Below are 12,535 nucleotides of genomic sequence, written 5' to 3'. Positions count from 1 at the left end.
CTTTAGATCAGAAAGAAAAATCCTGATCTAAACGGAGAGGGGCTGGCATCCCTGCCGTTCAAGGCAGTTTCCCGTCTGGTATGCGGGGCCTGGGACCACGCTGTGCAGAGCCACTGCCAGGAGCTGCGCTGTGCCACCTGTTCCCGGGAGCCCGCCCCCTCTCCCGAGAGGGCATCTGGAGCAGTCCACCGAATGTCAGCAGACAGACAGCCCGCCGCAGCTGTAACGCATGCGTTTCGTTTCATGTTTGTTTGCTGAAGAATTCATGTATGCTCATTGTTCTCCTGTTACACCCTATCAATGGCTTAGTCTCAGCACCGCACTTCCTAGAACTAAAAACAGGATAAATGAGAGACACACAGCACCTGAGGTTCAGTGTGTCTGAAAACAACGGAGCCCAAGTGCAACCCGTGTCAGAGTGTATGTGAACTTCATATTAAATAAGGGTTACGGTTATCTTAGGGTTGTATGACCTCTGCTTTCCAAAGAGGTGGACTGCTTACTAGTAGTTATCTCCTTTTTCTTCACTCAATGTGAGGGCAGGGTTTGGAGAACGGGGAGGGAAGCGACCACCAGGAAAGTCTCCATACACAGGAGGGAACTCGTGAGCTTTATCCGGAGGCCTGTGTAGGTGCTGTTTAAGCAAAAACAAACAAGGGAGACATTTTAGAAGGAGAAGGCAGCATGATCCAAGACAAAGACACATCAGAGGACGTCACCCAGAATCTAGAAACATCGGGTTCAGGGTCTAGCCTCTTTAGAAATATGGTGGGAGGGAGAGGGGGGTGTTCAGACTGCACACCGGCAGTAGGGGTCACCTCAGAGGTCAAGCTTTGGTCCACAGTGTGCACAGCGGACAGGGATCGAAGCTCTTAGCCAGGGAAGGCTTACTGTACAAATGTATGGAATGATTACTACTCGTGGGGTACTGGTTTGAACAAATTTGGGAACCTTAGGAGCTTTCTGACTGCAGAATCAGAGTCATAAAAGCGATTGTGAGCCCGGTTGGTGTGACTCAGTAGATTGAGCATTGACCCGTGGACCAAGAGGTCCTGGGTTTGATTCCTGGTCAGGGCACATGCCCATGTTACGGGTTCAGTCCCGTGGGGCATGCAGGAGGCAACCGATCGATGTGTCTCTCTCATCGATGTTCCTCTCTCCCTTCCTTTCTGAAATCAATAAAAAATATATACATATATATTTTTAAAAAGCAATTTTGTCCTAGCCGGTTTGGCTCAGTGGGTAGAGCCCTGCCCAGGTTTGAATCAGGTCAAGGGCACGTACCTTGGTTGCAGGCTCCTCCCCGGCAGGGCCCTGGTCAGGGTACGTGCAGGAGGCAACCAATCGATGTGTTTTTCTCACATCGATGTTTCTCTCTGTCTTTCCCTCTCTCCCCCACTCTCTTTAAAAATCAATGGAAAAATATCCTCGGGTGAGAATTAAAACAAAAAACAAACGATTGTGAGTGCTTACTGTCTCATTTCCAGAAAGTCCCATGAAGTAGCTTATGGCTGTCTGAGAGTTAGGACCTTAAGGTGAGGAAGGGTAGTTAGCTGCCCGGCGTGCGGGTGCGGCTGAGTGGAGGAGCGCCCACTGAGTGCAGCCTGTTAGCCCTCCCCGCAGCCGCAGTCACTGCCGGGGCGGCTTTCTCCGCATCAGGTCCCTGGAGTGGATCCTAAGCAACAGACGCTTTGCTTTAACGTGGACCAGAAAATGTCGGAGCGTGTGGCACATACACTGTTCCATGAAACATGTTTCAGTTACATATGAGTGTGCTATGTTCATGGAGAGAAATGGTTTTGTTCTCTATTGTTGAGTAGAGTATTACATATGCCCCCTTTTTCCCCCAGTGACCCCATCTATCCCTCCCCCACTCCCCGAAAAATGTATTTCTCAATGTGAGTCTCTTCAAAAATTTTGAAAGCTCCTACTGTAATATAATTTTTAAAATATTATTGCCCAGCCGGCGTGGCTCAATAATTGAGCATCAACCTATGAACCAGGAGGTCACAGTTGGATTACCGGTCGGGGCACATGCCTGGGTTGCAGGCTCGATCCATCCCTATTGTGGGGCGTGCAGGAGGCAGTCGTTCAATGATTCTCTCTCATCATTGATGTTTCTACCTCTCTCTCTCCCTTCCTCTCTGAAATCAATAAAAAAATATATTTACAGAAATTACTGATTGATTGCTACAGAAGGAGAGAGCAACATCAGCTGGTTCCACTTATTGATACATCAATTGGTTGGCTCTTGTATGTGCCCTGACCAGGGATCGGCCCACAGCATCGTGTACTGCGCTCCCCTGACAGCCTAGAGCAGCTGCAGTGGGGGGGGCACCCCCTCCCGGAGTCCCCACGCCTTCCCCTCCCCCTCCTCCTCCCCTCCCCCAGGCTAGTGCCTTTACCTTTCTCTCTCCTAAGCTCCACCGGCCCTTCTTTAGCCTCTGTAACATTCCTTGTTTCTTTCAATATGTTTTTATTGATTTTAGAGCGAGAAGAAGGGAGAGAGAGAGAAACATCGATCGGGTTGCCTCCTGTATGCACCCTTGACCGGGACTGAACCTGAAGCCTGGGTGTGTGCCCTGACCGGAAACCCATCCCTCGGCCTTTCAGCGCACCGGGCACCCTCAACCAACTGCACCGCCCCGGCCAGGCCAGTGACTTTCTAAATAAACTTTCTCTTATAAAAATAAATAAGTAAAGCCTGGCTGGCGTGGCTCAGTGGTTGAGTGTCGACCTATGAGCCAGGAGGTCACGGTTCAATTCCCGGTCAGGGCACATGCCCGGGTTGTGGGCTCGATCCCCAGTGGAGGGCATGCAGGAGGCAGCCGATCAATGATTCTCTCTCATCATTGATGTTTCTGTCTCTCTCTCCCTTCCTCTCTGAAGTCAATAAAAATATTTTTTAAATTATATTTAAGTAAGTAAGTAAATAAGTAAACAGCTAGAGTCCATACCTACTAAGGCTCTCTAATGTCTAATGTAGACAAAGCTATTTCCTGACGTTAGTCCAAATCTTAGAATTAATAAAAAGAGATCTCCCAGACCAAAAAGGGTCACCACCCTCTCACAGCCAAAAAACCTCAAAGCTCCTAGGAATTTCTCACTTACTCTCCATTCAGCATCTCTCCATTTTTTATAGGAAGCACAGACGGACTTCCTCCTGGGCGAGTCTCGCCCACAAGGTGAATGGACGTGAGAGAGAAAGAAATAGCGTTAGGTTCCAAGTGACCCGAGCGTCCTTATTCCATCTCCCACCCCAGTCCCCGCGCTCAGTCTGGGAGGGCGACCAAAGCTTCCGTGTTTCCTGTGGCTGACGTGTTCATCCTCTCCCCCTTGTCCCACCGGTTTGGCATTTCTGTGGCCACTTCTTCCAACTACCCCTCCCCCGGCACGCGTGCACACACACACACACACACACACACACACACACACACACACGAAATGTGTCCGTCCTGCCGAGTGCAAAGGGCGGGGCCGAGAATGCCCTGCACACATTTTAACCCAGTGCCCACGGGAGGAGCTGGGCCCTGGCTAGGGCCCTAGGAAACGGCTCCGATGCGGTGCTGGCCACAGCCTCGCGCGCCAGCTTGGCTGAGTGTTAAGGGATAAAAATAGAACAGAAACCTGTCCCTGGCCCCAGCACTTCTCCCGGGCACACCCAGTCTCACTGGGCAACACAGTCATTAATTAGTGAGTCCCGAAGGCCACCCCCCCCCCCCCATCCTGCCCCACTCTCGCAGGATTCAACTCCGGGGACCCAGTTTCAGATTAAGGTGAAGGCACTCTACAAATATTTTTTAAACGAAGGAATGGCCTTTAATCGAAGCCATTTATTGGAGAGACTCACTTCCTGAGTCTCCTGAATCTTGTCTAACTTTTCACCCTATCCTGCACCGTTTTCTCCTTCTTGAATGTCAGGAGTTAATATTTGTGACGCATTTAGGACAGTGCCTAGCACCACGTGACGATCACACCCATGTTGGTTGGACAAGAGCCCTGACAGCGTATTGCATTGTGTTGATAGATGGCTGTTTCTACGTCTAATTCACATCCCTAAACCCAGAGCCAAGCACTGTGCCTGGCCCGGAACGGTCACTGGGCGAAGGAACAAGCCCTTTCAGATTTCATCCTGTGAGTCGGTGGGATAAGAATTATTATACTGCCCTGGCCGGTTTGCTCAGTGGGTAGAGCATCAGCCTGTGGACTTAAGGGTCTCAGGTTTGATTCTGGTCAAACCCCACCCAGTAAGGGGTGTGCAGGCAGCAGCCAATCAATGATTCTCTCTCCTCGTTGATGTTTCTATCTCTTTCCCCTTCTCTCTTCCTCTCTGAAATCAATCAATATATATATATATATATATATATATATATATATATATATATAATTATTACACTACTAATTTTCTTATAATATATGAGCAGAAGCCGGCTTTAATTCATTCCAAAAAGAAAAGACGTGTAATCTAACCCTTTTAGGCTTTAAAAGGCGGAGGCCCTTGCCCCAAATAGATTTCAGAGATAGGATCTGAACTCAAGGTTCCTACAGCTAACTGCCCTCCTTTTCCCCGCCCTCCCCCATAACTGGCAGCGTCCATGGAAAAGAATGCAGACGTTGGAGGCAGGTCTGCCTGGGAGTCCACACTGGGCCCTGGACTGAAACTGTACCCTCAGGACTCCCCCAGCATCCCGGCAGGAGGAGCTCCCTGGGTGCGCTTGGGAGCCCTGCCGGCGAATTCTCAGGCTGGGGGGGGCGGGGGGTGCGGGGAGAGACGCTCTGGAGATCTGAGAGGAGGGGACTTAGGTCTCTGGAAGGCTGCTCCTGGCCCCCACCCTTCCTCCCTCGTCCTTCCTCCCTCGTCCTTCCTCCCTCGTCCTCCCTCCCTCCATGTGGTTTCAAGTTTCTACCAGGCCCAGGCCCAGGCCCAGGCCCAGGCCCAGGCCCAGGCGGAGGGCAGGGGAAGTGGCTGTCACTGGAGGTAAGGCTGGGAGTGGGAAGCGGCTGGGCTTGAATGTTAAACTAAGATCCGAGACGACACTCCTTTATTGGGCTCTGAGGTTGGTGGTATGTCTCTCTGAGTTCTGTCCACATAAGAACGTCCAAACCTGCAGAGAATTTTAATAAAAATTCCTTTGAGCCCGGCCAGTGTGGCTCAGTGGTTGAGCATCAACCCATGAACCAAGAGGTTGCTGATTCTCGGTCAGAGCACACGGAAACAACGACAGGGCTTACTTCAGGCAAAGATAAACTTTACTACAAAGTTCTCTGTGGGCTCCATCCCCGGTGCGGGGCGCGCAGGAGGCAGCGGATCGATCACGTTTCTCTCTCGTTGGTGTTTCTATCTCTCCCTCTCCCTTCCTCTCTCTCTGAAAATCAAAAAAGGATAAAAAAAATTTTATTTGAATCCAAAAAAGGATACATCTGGAACAAGATCTCAACAGACTGAGATAAAGGCTTCAGAGAATAACAGTTTGGGGGTTTTGTATTTGAAATTAAAGGGGGGCGTGGCACCCTCCCTCTCGCTGCCTCTCCTGTCCCCTCCTCCTCCCCCAGGCCGTTCCTTTACCTTCACCTTCTTTCTCCAAAGTTCCAGGGCCCTTCTTTAGCCTCCGTCACTTGCTGCCTGAGCCCATTTCTTCTACCTCTGTGACTTTCTAGATAAACGTTCTCTTATAGAAAAAGAAAAGAAGGGAGGGAAGGAAGATTCCGGAAGGTGGGAGAGCGCTAGGCGGGATCAGATGACAGGGCAGTTCCCATCACTGCTCTCCAGAGGGCAGTTTTGCTTATTTCAAAGGTGTGTTAACCTGGATGCACAGAAGCAAGACAGCCCTTGCTTCCGGCCAAGTAACCTTTTACTACAAGTTCTGTGCCTGGGCCGTGACTACCCGCCAGGACCTGCCGGGCTAGGAACTTATGATCAGCTCACCCTGCGGGGTCACTTTCCAGTCCCTTTCCCGCCCACAGATCCCGTCTGTCTAGCTCTCCTGGGTTTGGATGCCCTCACTTTCCCCTCTTCTTGGCCTCTATTTCACGCCCTCCGTTATTTTACCAGGTCTCCTGGCTTTACGCTACCCACACGCCTGCTCCCAAATGCGTATTTCCAACACAGGTCTCACCCCTGAACATCGGATATATCCGTTTGGGTATCGAACCAATACCTCAAATGTAGAAAGTCCAAAATTAAACGATCCCCGCCCCACCCTTCGCACTTTGCCCCCAAACCTGCTCCGCCCAGTTTTCCCTCTTTGTTGATGGCACTTCTCTCCTTTCTGGTCCATGCCAAAAGTCTGGGAGTAGTCCTTGACTCCCCGCTTTTTCTCAAACCACAATATACATGTAATGGTCAGTTACACGGCCGGTGTGGCTCAGTGGATAGAGCATCGGCCTGCGGACTGAAGGTCCCAGGTTGGATTCTGGTCAAGGGCACATGCCTGGGGGTGCAGGAGGCAGCCAATCAATGATTCTCCCTCATCATTGAGGTTTCTTTTCCCCTCCTCTCTGAAATCAATAAAAAATATATTTTAAATTAATAAATAGTCAGTTACCCTGCCAGTGGGGCTCAGTGGTTGAGCATCGACCTATGAACCAGGAGGTCACAGTTTGATTCCAGATCAGGGCACATGCCCAGTATGGGGTGTGCAGGAGGCAGCTGAACAATGATTCTCTCTCATCACTGATGTTCATCTCTCGCTCCCTCTCCCTTCCCTCTCTGAAATCAATAAAATATACGAAGTGAGGTGGTTAGTCTATGGCAAAGTTCATTTGGTTTATCTTCCAAACACATTCAGAACCTGACCCTTCCCATCGCCCTGCTGCCGTCCTGCAGGCCTGCCGCTCTCGCCTGAATCTGGTTTTCCTGTTTCTACTCTTGGCCTCCTGTAGCCATTCTCAAAACATAAATCATATCACGTTATCCTTCTGCTCAGAATCCCTATAACGGCCGCCCACTCCCCTTACAGTAAAAGCATCATCTTTGTAGTGGACCGTGAGGCCCTACGTGGCCTGGCCCCACTGCCGGGCCTCGCCTCCCACCCTCCCGGCTCACTCCAGCCACCTGGCCTGACCCACAATCCCTCTCCTGCTCTGTTGTGTATGTCTGATTCCTGTCACTCAATATGTCCCAGCCTCACCACTGGGTGACATTCTTCCCTCTAGGTGCTCTGCCTCAATCCTCACCCAAGGACATTTTTCCATTGATTTTTTTTTTTTTTTTTTTTTAGAAAGAGGGGAAGGCCCTAACCGGTTTGGCTCAGTAGATAGAGCATCAGCCTGCAGACTGAAAGGTCCCAAGTTCGATTCCGGTCAAGGGCATATACCTTGGTTGCGGGCACATCCCCAGTGGGGGGTGTGCAGAAGGCAGCTGATCAATGTTTCTCTCTCATCGATGTTTCTAACTCTCTATCCCTCTCCCTTCCTCTCTGTAAAAAAATCAATTAAATATATTTAAAAAAAAAAAAAAGAGGGGAAGGGAGGGTGAGAGACAGAGAGAGAGAAACAGCAATGTGAAAGAGATACATCATATGAAAGGTGATGCATCGATTGGTTGCCTCCGGCACATGCCCCAACCAGGGTCGGGGATCAAACCTACAACCTAGGTACATGCCCTTGACTGGAATCAAACCCGGGACCTTCCTCTCTGAAATCAATAAAAAACTTTTTAAAATATGTTTTATTGATTTTTTACAGAGAGGAAGGGAGAAGGATAGAGAGTTAGAAACATCGATCAGCTGCCTCCTGCACACCCTCCACTAGGGATGTGCCCGCAACCAAGGTACATGCCCTTGACTGGAATCGAACCTGGGACCTCTCAGTCAACCGGTTAGGGCTCAATAAAAATTTTAAAAAACTGTCTAAAAAGTGAATTCTTCATATAGAAAGATGGAGGAGAGGGAGTTTCTAAGTGGAAAGATGCAATGGGCAAGGGCATGTGACCACAAAGAAAGCACAACTCACTTTACAAAGGGAAATAATGGAATCTGATGGCACGCGGACGTGAGACAACTGAATAGGAGCGAGACTGGGAAGGTAGGCAGAGGTCATTTGGAGGTCGCTGGTCATCGTTCAGAGGTGTGGGAGCCATACAAGGTTTCTGAGCTGGAAAAGAGCGAATGTGAGTTTTGCATTAGTATTAGCTTGGCATTAACTTACATTATTCTGTGGGTAGACTGCAGAGGACAGAAATACACAGTAGCCAGGCAGCGGGAAATATGAAACAGGAGCTCAAAAGCATGCTGGGCATGGAGGTAAGAATAGTGTTAGGCCTGATGAAATGATTGAGTGGATACCCCCTCCCCTGGGAACTGACCTTTAGGCCACTTCACAACCCACATTCCCTTTCGCTTAGACCACATCCCACTTGCTAAGACCATTATCCTTCCCCTGAGACCTCCCTAGGGTCCCGCCCAGAGAATCTCTGCCCGGAAGAAGCCCGCCTCGAGTCCTTTAAAACCTCTGGCTCCCAGTCCTAGGGGCCGGAGCCATTTTGGGGCTCAGCCCACCTGGGTTCCCAGATGACCTAATAAATTTATAACTCTTTACCCCTTTTGGCCTTGAGTGTTCCTCCTTCGGTGACCCTAACAGATATGAGATTTACCCCAATAGTGGTGCTGGTTGCAATGAGGGGCTAAGTTACCTTATACTGGAAGTGTTTCAGTATATGACCGTTACAGTGTTCACTTTTTTTTAGGATATTTTTCCGTTGATTTCCTCTTACTTGCCTCTCCCTTTATTTCTTCACAAAGACTGGGTCCTCAGGGTAGGAACTGCGTCTTGTTCCTGCTTGTTTCCCCCCCCCCCCCCCCCCCCCCCCCGGGCTGAGCGCTCAATAAGCATTAGCGGAGAAGCAGAGTGTGCAGAAGCAGCAGCCTTTCCGGAGGCGGGAAGGGCCAACTGCAGGAGACCCAGGAGCTTTACAGGGAGAGAGAACTGATGTCACTCGTTGGGCGGCTTCAGACCTTTTGAAAGCCAAGTGCTGAGCTGCAGAGCATCACGTGATGGAGGACGGGGTCAGGGCTTAAGCAGAAGTGAAACATTTAAACAGCTGCAGCCACACGCACAAGCCACCCAGAGAGGCAGCCCCGCCCCACGCGGCCGGTCTCCGCAAACGGGCTCCTGGGCCCAGCGCCCGCTCTGCCACCCGTGACCGCGAGGGGGCGCCGCGGGGTCTGCGCTCGGCAGCCCCTCCCCAGCCCGCGGCCCCCCACCGGCCCCGCCGGGTCCCGCTTCCGGCCACCGCGCCGTGGGAAGTGCGGAGAGCCCGGGAGCCTCCCCGCCCCGCTCCCCAAGGCCGCCCGGGGCCGCTCGCGTTGCCGGCCAGTGTGTGCGAGTCCCCGGATCCACCGGGCCTCCGACACAGGTCACCCGGGACCCGCCGGGGAGCCCCAGGGAGCAGCCCGCGGCCACCCCCAAAGCCAATGCCCCGCCTTCCCCAGGGGCCGCTCCAGCCCCCAGACCCCGGGACGCGGGCTCCTGTGAGCCCTCCCCGCCCCCCTTACCCCCCCCCCCCCGCCCTCCTTCCTCACCCCTCCCCCCCCCTGCACCGGGCAGCCCGCAGGCGGAAGCAGTGGGTTCCTTCACTGGATCCCCAGCAGCAAACCCCGGGGGGAAGCTGACAAAGACCCGCACAGCTGCCCGAGCCCCGCAGCCACGTGCAGCGCCCCGAGGGAGAAGGAGAGACCAGCCGCTGGGAAAGGGAAAGGGGGGGAGGGGGAGGAGGGGGGAGGGGAGGTAGAGGGGAGGGGAGGTAGAGGGGAGAGGGAGGGGACAGGAGGGGGAGGGGAGGGGAGAGGGAGGGGGCAGGAGGGGGAGGGGAGGGGAGAGGGAGGGGGCAGGAGGGGGAGGGGAGGTAGAGGGGAGGGGAGGTAGAGGGGAGGGGGGGAGGGGAGGGGGAGGGGAGAGGAGGGGAAGGAAACCAAATGCCACGTCTGCGGCCAGAAATGTGCCCGCAGACCCCTTCCCCCGCGGCCCCGTGTCCGGACCCCCCGCCCTGCCGCTCGGGCTCCGCCCGTCAGCCCCACGCAGACCCGCCACCTTTCCGGGACCTGCTCCCGACACCTTGTCAAGTCGGTCATTTCTTTTCCGTGTCTGCCCTTCTCCCGTCCCTGCTGCTCGCCCAGAAAGTTCTCGAAGGCGGAAGCGGGTTTGCTCTCTGAACAGCCTCTTCCCGGCGATGGGAGGCGCTCGCCCGAGAGTGCTGTCCGCTGCCCGGGTCCGAGCCGGGGTGCGGGCGGGGCGGGAGCCCGGGTGGAGGGTCCTCGTGCTGGGGACCGGGAGGACCCAGGGCACCGGGGAGGGGTTCGAGCGCCGAAGGTGGTGAGGAGGCGGGTGACGTTAGTGAAAATGAAGATTAGTTTGTGCTTTTGGGGACTAAACGCTGGTGTCCCCGGCTGGGCAGACAGCCCGGTGACCGGGAAGGAACGGACACCCTCCCCGCCCAGCTCGCTGACCCACGGAGAAAACAAGGGACGGCCGGACATGGAGCCCCAGAGCCAGGCCTGGTTTGGTCGGATTGTCACTGGACCCGGAGGTGACGTCAGTGCGGCCCAGGTTTAAGGGGCCGCGGCGCAGGGCACCCTCCGTGCACTGTCTGTGCCCCCCACCCCGCTACTCCCCGATTTGGGGTCAGCTACAGCCCAGTTCAACACAGACTGAGTGTTAGCCACCGGCTTCCGCTCCTTACCTCCCACCCTCTCCAGCTGGACTCCCGACTTCTGTAAGAACAAAACGAACTGGGTTTTTGTGGTTGTTTGGCTTTTTCTTCATTCCCGAGCTTTCTGAAAGAGCGGAAAAGGAGGGGAGAGGTGACTGGGGAACACCAGCACCCTGAGCAAACGGCTTTATTTATTTACTGTTGTTTGTTAATCTTCACCTGAGGATACTTTTTCCTTTTTTTTTTTTTAGAGAAAGTAGAAGAGGGGAGGGAGGCAGAGAGAGAGAAACAGTGATGTGAGAGAGACACAGGGAGATGTGAGAGACACATTGATTGGTTGCCGCCCCTCCCTGCCCTGACCAGGGCCAGGGATGGAACCTGCGACAAAGGGAGTGTCCTTGATCAGAACCGAACCCAAGACCCTTCAGTCCGCAGGCTGACACTCTAACCCAGGGGTCCTCAAACTTTTTAAACAGGGGGCAGTTCACTGTCCCTCAGACCGTGGGAGGGCCGGACTATAGTTTAAAAACAACAACTATGAACAAATTCCTATGCGCACTGCACACATCTTATTTTGAAGTAAAAAAACAAAACGGCAAATACACCCGTATGTGGCCCGCGGGCTGTAGTTTGAAGACACCAGCTCTAACCACTGAGTAAACCAGCCCGGCTAGATGGCTTTGTTTTTATTTATTGATTTATGGATGTTATATTTTTAAGTATTAAAGTAAAATGCAAAAATAAAAATAAAAAATAAAGTGAAATGCAGTCCTGTAAAGTGATAAAGTTGCATTTAACAGAAGTTATTTTTCACTCTGTATTGGTTTACTAGGGCTTCCATTGTAAAGTACCAGCCTGTACGGATGGCTTTAGGCAGATGTGTTCACACCAGGCTCTGCTACCTGCCTGTGGAATGGGGACAATGGGCACTTGGAAAAAACGGGCGAGAAATAAACTGGATGTAGCCCAGTGGGTGGCTCAGGGGTTGAGTGTCCACCTAGGAACCAGGAAGTGAAGGTTCGACTCCCGGTCTGGCACAGGCCTGGGCTGCGGGCTCAATCCCCAGTGTGGGGCGTGCAGGAGGCAGCTGATCAATGATTCTCTCTCATCACTGATGGTTGGTTTTTTTTTAATGTATTTTATTGACTTTTTACAGAGAGGAAGGGAGAGAGATAGAGAGTTAGAAACATCGATGAGAGAGAATCATCAATCAGTTGCCTCCTGCACACCCCCAACTGGGGATGTGCCCGCAACCAAGGTACATGCCCTTGACCTGGAATCGAACCTGGGACCTTTCAGTCCACAGGCCGACGTTCTATCCACTGAGCCAAACCGGTTAGGGCTCATCATTGATGTTTCTATCTCTCTCTCCCTCTCCCTTCCTTTCTGACACCAATTAAAGTATGTTTTTAAACTAGATGTAAAGGCGCCTAGCGCAAGGGGGTAGTGTACTTTGAGTAAAGGGTGTGCAAGTCCTGGCCGGGTAGCTCAGTTGGTTAGAGAGCATCGTCCCCATGTGCCAAGGTTGTGGGTTGGGTCCCCTGTCAGGGCTCACACAAGAATCAACCACTGAATGCATGACTGGAAAACAAATCGATGTTTCTCTCTCTCAAAATATATAAATAAAAAATTTTTAAATATATTTTTATTTAAAAAAGAGGAAAGTTCCCTTTAAAACTGGGAGCGATGCCCTGGCCAGTGTGACAGTTGTTGGAGCATCAGCGCATGCACTAAAGGGTCCAGATTTGTTTCCCGGACAAGGGCATGTACCTGCGTTGCAGGCTCGCTCCCCATCACGGGTCAGATGTTCTCTCTCTACACCACCACCCCCTTCCGCTCTCTGAAAAGGAATGGGAAAAATATCCTCAGGTGAGGATTAACAACAAC

The 12,535-nt window shown here is 52.4% G+C and overlaps 1 protein-coding gene and 1 long non-coding RNA gene across 3 annotated transcripts in view; one reads left to right on the top strand and one right to left on the bottom strand.

Annotated features, from left to right (window-relative positions):
• The window catches only part of CLMP (CXADR like membrane protein), a 98,280-nt gene that overhangs the window by 81,418 nt on the left and 4,327 nt on the right, over window positions 1-12,535 (top strand). The window lies entirely within an intron of this gene.
• On the bottom strand, window positions 524-10,119 carry LOC129148135 (uncharacterized). Of its 2 annotated transcripts, none has more exons than XR_008555317.1 (3): window positions 10,030-10,119; window positions 7,954-8,094; window positions 524-634 (listed from the first exon to the last, which is right to left on the bottom strand). It is a non-coding gene; the product is annotated as an uncharacterized LOC129148135 (long non-coding RNA). The 2 variants fall into 2 exon arrangements; XR_008555318.1 differs by lacking the exon at window positions 524-634 and adding an exon at window positions 5,033-5,105.

Source organism: Eptesicus fuscus, chromosome 23 (genome assembly GCF_027574615.1).
Source record: "Eptesicus fuscus isolate TK198812 chromosome 23, DD_ASM_mEF_20220401, whole genome shotgun sequence".
NCBI lineage: Eukaryota > Metazoa > Chordata > Mammalia > Chiroptera > Vespertilionidae > Eptesicus > Eptesicus fuscus.
This window is presented reverse-complemented; position numbering and strand designations above follow the sequence as displayed.